The following is a 7,691-nucleotide window of genomic DNA, read 5'->3' as shown; positions in this document are numbered from 1 at the left end:
ATTTATTTCAGATTCTTGTCAATCCACATTAACATTTCATATTTAATTTTAATCACTTCAAAAGTTTTAAAAAAAAATAGAATATTACGTTTACATTCAGTGTGATTTAAAGAAAGAGGGGATAAAAATTAAAATTGAACCCAAACTCAGTAGGTATTCACAAAAATATATTCACGATGATGAGACGAAAAATCACCCACAAAAATATATGGAAATGAGTGTAGATAAAAAAGATTTGCCATATCTACAAGCATGATTTCAAAAACAAAAATCTACAAGTATTAGATTATTTAATTTTAAATTGAAAAACTAATGTTATACCTTTAGTTACAAATAATATTTTAATGACTTGATTTTTTCGTGATAAAGTTGAAAAGCCCAAATTCTTATTGTTGTCGTCTAATATGTAATATCTTCATCTTTGTAACTGTGTTACAGTATTGTTGTAAGACCATTATTCAAGTTTATCTTCATCTAGTTAATTGTCTAACAGCTTTATCTTTATAATTAAGATACAAAATAACACTTTTGTTTAACAAAAGTGACATTAAATTCCACGTTCATACTCGTAATGGACACTAGAATTATTACCCGTACGAGTATGAATTTGAAGATTTTTTTTAAACACAAGTATAAGAATAAATACTAAATATTCACTAGGGATGCCGGTTGAACTAGTTCAAGATTGTTACAATTTAATCAATTCAAATTTTGAATAAACAGTTACTTTAAATATTAAAAAAAGAAAAATAACTTACCAAATTGATAAAAAGTAATGTGTTTTTTTGTTTGACTGAATAAAAATTAAATAGAAAATTATAAAACAATATCTCGTTTGAAAGAAATCACGCGTTTTGTGTTGCACAAAATACAAATTCGTAAAGTAAAGCATTTTCACATTTTTAAACCAAACATATATAAAAAAGATTATAAAAACTTATTCCCTGTCTTTCATTCTCCTCCAACCAAATACCATGTTAACATTGATTTCTCCGCAATTAATTTTGAGAATCTTTAATGCTCCCCACACATGCTAATATTGCTATACAACTTCACTTTATTCCCACAAATGAGATTTCTTATTATAATAATACTAATTGATTTCACAATTCATTCCATGGTCTTATCCTTTTATTCTTGTAAATTGTACAATAATACAGTCGTTGCAATGTGGTTAAATCCGTTGCACACCTTTGGATTTTTTTATATAATATTATTGATATAAAGTATTTATTAGTTTGATTGACAATTAATTTTTATTGAAAAATCTGATTAATTATCTTATAGAATTTTTTCTTTTTAACAATAGTTTTTTATCCACAAAATTCAAATTCAAAAAATTACTTAAGAAAATTGAGTCTGATATCCCTTGAAACAAGGATTTATTGATCATTTGGGTTATTTCTATCATTAACTATCACTACATCTGTAAAATTTGAATGAAAAAAGAGTCATTATTGCATTGCGGCTACAAACTTTGTTTTTCAAATGAGAATTACTTTGTTATTGCAGGTTGGATGCAATTTGCACACACTTAAAGCATGTAATAATGATATTTATCAAAGTAAAATTACTGAAATTTCTGGTGTGCTCAATTTCCGAAGTCAAATAATTTACGGGATCGTATTGATGTGGGTCTTTTGAGCAAGAAAAAAAAACTTATAAATAAGTATTTGTTGTGTATGTATTTATATATATAGATTATTTTTATGATGAAAAAATAGAATTAAGCTGTTTTTATATACATTTGATAAATAAATTAAAATATTGTTATTAAATAAATGTTTATTATATAAGTATTGAGTATATTTTTATAACTGGAGGAAATTAATATGATTAAATTATTTTTATATCTATAAGTTGTTTTTATAAAATATCCGGTAGAACTTATTGAAATAAAACTAGAAACAGTTTATAATAAGCTAACACATACTTATTATAGGGGGAACGGATCCATCCATTAAATGGGTTAATATGCAAGTATGTGGATATTTACATTAAACTCTCTCAAATTATTACACTTTCCCACTTAATGTATGTGGTGTCTAAATAGAAAAGTAGCAGGTGTTTCAACTGATGGCGTATGTAGCAGTGATGTGTAGTCACAAATTGCACATCCGATCAAAGACAGAATCATGTCAACTCAAAATTAAATTCTCGTCATATCTTGAAAAGACATGATCAGCTATTGGATTTGGATACAAGCTCTAGCCATTGAGAGATGCCAGTGGTGTGAGTATCCACCACACACTACGTACTACTGTTGGAAAAATTGACAGACCTCTAACATTTTTCTACCAATATGTGTGTGAATTCAATTATTTGTTAGACAATTCCACATCCTTTCTTAGCCTATATAAGCATCCATCCATTCCCCCCCGTTCAATGATAAGCCCATCTATCTCTCTTAAATTTTTCCGTGTCATTGCAGTACTGTTTATTCTAAATTCTAAATTTCTAATCTCTAATTTCTCTTTCTCCTTAATTGTGTGTAGCTTAGCTAGGCAAAATGAGCACAAGGCGTTGGCCGAGACATGTAACAGTTAGGGGAAGGAAGAGAAGGGCGAAAGTTTGTTTGGCCAATAATAATGCTGTGAAAGTGAAACCTTCCTTGCAAAGGAAGCTTAGGGAGCTTCAGGGAGCAGTTCCTGGGAGTGAGGTAATGGACATGCACAATTTTTTCCAAAGCATTGAACAATACATACTTCAACTTGAAGCTAAAGTCACTGTCCTAAGGTGTTTGTCCAATTTGTATGGAGTATAAAAGGAGACTCCTAAACTCCTAAGCACTCAACCTATTTAAAAACACCATCTGGGTTCTAGAGAAAGGGTGAAGGTAAGGTTAACACCATTACCGGGCTTCTTTCAATGTTGGGGTGTGGAGGTTGTATTTTATTTAAAAATTCAATAATCTATAATAAAAGTTAGGAGTACCTTTTATCGCTTCTTGCTTCTTGTTGCATTTTATTTTTATATATTCGTTTTTTTAAGGAGAGATTGAACCTTTTTTTTTTTTTATCAAAACAAAACACGCCTCAGATTGAGTGAATATATTGATTCACAACTATATACTAAATTTACAATAGCAAATCATCACCTTCCAATAAATTTGCCCAACCTTAATTTTTCATGATTGGTAAAAAAAATTCTGAACATATATTAAAGATTTTTAAAAAATGTTATTTTATGAATAATTGAGAATTAGGAATAGATCATTCCAGAAATTTATATATGGCTGAATCCAAATTAGACTTAAATCAAGTTAGATGTGTTAAAAAAGGTACGAGTGTACTTATATTCTTATTTTACATGTATATTTAGGAATGTTTTTTCAACTGCACTTATATTCTTATTTTACAATATGATAAAGAAATTATAGGTGCCAATTAAGTATCTGCTTCGTTAGAGTATCCAACAAATATTGTTCATATTTCAAATATATATGAGCTCATATTTGTTAATCAAATTAAATTTTAGCATATGTTCGATGTCTGAAAAAAAAGTAAACATATCCAAACATGTATAGAGTGGATAAAATTTCAGGTATAACTAAACTGCGTTCGAAACTCAGAATATAGATGAGGAAAATAACACATTTTTTTCGGCCAAAAGAAATAAAAAAAGTTATATTTAAAATGAAAACCGGGCAAGGTCGTTAGGCTACATTATATATACTACACTGTTTCTCGAGTTGAAGAAGACTTGCTAATTATTTTTGCGGCCTAGTAATTTACATATATAATTATTATTTACTATAACTTCAGCTTACAAATTAAGAGCGAAGTAAAGTATACGGGGTGTATTTAATTAGAATTTGAAAGAATTTTATTTTTTTAAAAAAATATTTAGGTATTTAATTAAGATTTTTGAATAATAGAAATAAGTTTCGTAGAATTAAGATTATTATGATTTTTTTAAAGGAAATTAATATTTAATTAAAATTTTTTACAATTTAAAAAAATAGTCGTATGATATTTAAAAGTATATAAATTTTGATGAATTTTTTTTAGATAAATTTTAATGAATTTTATGAATTTTTTTAATAAAATATATATATTAAACAATTTTATCCAAATCTTGGAGATTCTATGAATTATTTTTCTTTTTCTTCTAATTAACATTGTTTTTTTATCCATTATACACAATCTCTTATTTCTTTGTTGAGAGAGATAGATATTTATAATTTTTTTTTACTTTTTTATCCATTGACAATATATTCTAGAATTACATGAAAGATCTTCAAATTTGAGGTATTTTTTCAAATGGGAAAAATCGACTCATATATAAGAAGATAAATATATAATGGTTTTTTTTTATATTATGAGTTTTTTTTATACATCTATAAATGTAGTTTGAAACAATTATGTGATATATTTTTTGTTTGGTAGAATTTCTTTAATGTGGAAATGATGACAAATATTGATGTTATTGATTGTGGTATATAGTTTGTATACCATTAACCTAATTATTAAAAAAAGAATGTTGTGTATAATGAGTTTTATTTAGTGTCAGATGAAAAAAATTATGAATTTTTATCAATAATTGTAAATGTTTATAAACTGGAAAAGTTTTTTTAAATTTAAAAAATTCATAATATCTTTTTAAATTTTAAAAATTTATTAAAATCCAAAGTAGAAAATATTAAAAATCATTAGATTGTTAAGAATTGTTTTAAAGTCCAGGAGATTTTTTTATCCCCTAAAACAAAAGAAGCACAGTGGCGCTTAAATGAAAAGCATCCGAGCGTCACCCCGGACCATAACCACATCGTTTTCTATTTTGTATTTTTCAAAAAATACATCCCAACTCCAAACCAGGCTCCAACTCATTCCAGAGTGGTACATTCCAAACAATATTCATTATTACTTTTCTATATCAAATATAACTATTAATATAAATATATTATGTATTATCCCCAGGCTCGAATACAATGTAAACAAAGCCATCAAATTCTAAAATAGTTTACCAGCCAATCAAAACAAGGATTTTGAGAGAAAACGGTTCATTCTCGCATTTGTAAAATACTATTATAAATTAAAGAACCTTTTTAAAGACTGTTAAATGCTAAAATAAACACGCCTTTAATCTAGCTAACTCAAAATATGTTAAGATGAAAATAAAGATGGCGCCTATATATTCGAATTCACACATTGAAGAGCGTGTCACTGTAATTGGCCACGCTCAGTAGAGTACGTAACGCAGCTAATTAATTAAGGAATATAGTAGAAATTCTTCTGGAATTAGTAAATAGATATTTTTAAATTTAAATAAAATCAAACAATAGATATTTTTATTGTTAAAAATAAATATTTAGTTTCATTATGTAAAATAAATTATCAAAATAAGACTTTTAAAATTACGAAAAGAATTGTTACGCCATCTGTTAAAATTAAATCTGAATTAAGATTTTCTAATATTACAATAATTTTATACTTAAAAAATATATCTTGAATTTGACATAATGCCATCGTGTTAAGATTTAAATTTTAAAATATATTAAAATTGAAAATTATTCAAGTTAAGTGATAGTATTTGAAAGGAATAACAAAATAAATAACAACAAATCAGATACTTAATGTATGACTGTATGAGAAGTCATGTGACATAATGAAAATAACTTTAAAAAATGTTCTTATTTTAAAATAATATTTCAAATTTTAATATATGAATGTAGCTCTCCTATTCTACACTTGCAAACTTTCACTTGTCTTTTTGAAATAATACTGTACTAAGTACTCTATATAAATACTTCTTCTTAGCCTAATGTTTTTGTGTCTTAAACTAGGATATATCATTATCTTATCCTAAATTTTTTACTATACGAAAGAGAAAAAGGGAATAAATATTGAAGCCAACATTATAATTCATTGCATGTAGAAAGACATTCCGTCGGTTCGTGCTGCCATGTTCTGATTTTATGTATAGAATTCAACAGATAGATGCTTTAATTTGTTTATCTCTAATATTTATAGATAATAAACAATTATATATATACGAGATCTTTGCTTGACCAGTATCTTGAATGGTGCATTTAGATAAAGTGTCTCAGAAGCGACCAAACCCTTGATTCAAGGCCATAATCATCATGGATTGACCAATTAACTAAAGACATGAATATGATGTTGTTAATCAAATGAAACACTTTCAGTTGAGTTTTTGTCTTTAAAGTTCGCACATTAATAAACAAAAACTCACATCTTCTTTGACCAATTTGCTATGCTCATATGCATGTATGTCGTTTATCAATTTGTCATGCAATGCATATATTGCTTATTGTCAAGTTGATGGAACGCCCAAGTACCCAACACTGATCTTCGTCATCTCAATTAGTGGCTTACGTGACCAAACAACCCACTTTTTTTGGATTTTACCATAGGAAAAGTTCATTATTTGGGCCTTGTCATTTTAAATTTACTTATTAGAGAACTCGCAATTTCTCTGTCATTTTTTTTTTCTAGAAAAAGTAGTACATGGTTTTAAAGTTAAATTATACCCAAATTATTTTGTCTAAATTTTAGCATGGTCTCGTATCATAATACACTACTGAGTTGTTTCATATACAAAATAATTTGAATATAAGAATTTTCATTAAAAAGTTATATACTCGCCTTTAGTATGATAATATAAATAAGTAAACGAATTTATTGTTCATTATTGAAAATATAAACAGTAGACCTATCTATATCTTTATTATATTTAAAAGAATTGCCTTTTTTGTGCATTTAAAATATTTGACTAAATGACATCTATTTGACATTGTCATAAATTGGAATTATCACTTATACATGTAGAAAAAATATTTATTCTTTCAAAATCAACATTTTTGGAGAAATTCTTGAGATTAATGGTCATGCAGTGACTAAAACCAAAAATTAAAAATTTTAAAAAAACTAAAACTAACAAAAAAAAAAAAAAACTCTAAGAGGAAAAATTTAAAACTTACTTCTTTTTATTGGTCCATTTGTATTATTTATTTGGTACATAAAAAATAGGAATCTTGAACTAAACCTTACTTAATTTATTTATCATGTAGCAAATATATTTTTAGTAATTTTGTGCACTTGATCATTGAAAAGTTATAAATCAATATGATTAAGTCAACGTATTTACATCTTAATAAACGTGGATGTTCAATGTTTTAATTTGGTTGGTTCACTCTTAATTTCATTTCTGTAATGCGAATGAGTGTAGGTAGTGAAGCAGGCACTAGTCCCTCCATCATTTGCAAGTTGCCAATGGATAACCGTAAATCACGGACCCTCGCTGGACAACTTGGACTAGCACCGCACTCTTTACTCCCCCCATAAACTTAGCTTATCAAGTGATCACGAGGGTAAATAATTTAGTTAGATTCGTAATGAAAACGCACACACACAAAAAGAATTTCTCTAGATTTTTTAAATAAGACATTTTTAATAGATTTCGTATATTTACTTTTGTATGTAAAAGACATTAATTAAAAAATATAAGAGAATATTAAGGAAATAAAAATAGGCTTGATTAATTTTTCGGTGTATGTAATTTAACATTTTTAAAAAATTTTGTTCTGTAATTTCAAATTAAAACCTTCAATTTTAGCCATATTGATAAACTCCGTTTAAAAACTGTTAAATTGTTTTTGCCATACTGACATCGGCACACGTCACATCAGTAAAATGATGCTATTAGCGTTATGTTAGTAAAAATGTCAC

Source organism: Glycine max, chromosome 17 (assembly GCF_000004515.6).
Source record: "Glycine max cultivar Williams 82 chromosome 17, Glycine_max_v4.0, whole genome shotgun sequence".
NCBI classification, from domain to species: Eukaryota; Viridiplantae; Streptophyta; class Magnoliopsida; order Fabales; family Fabaceae; genus Glycine; species Glycine max.
Note: the sequence above shows the minus strand (reverse complement) of the source record.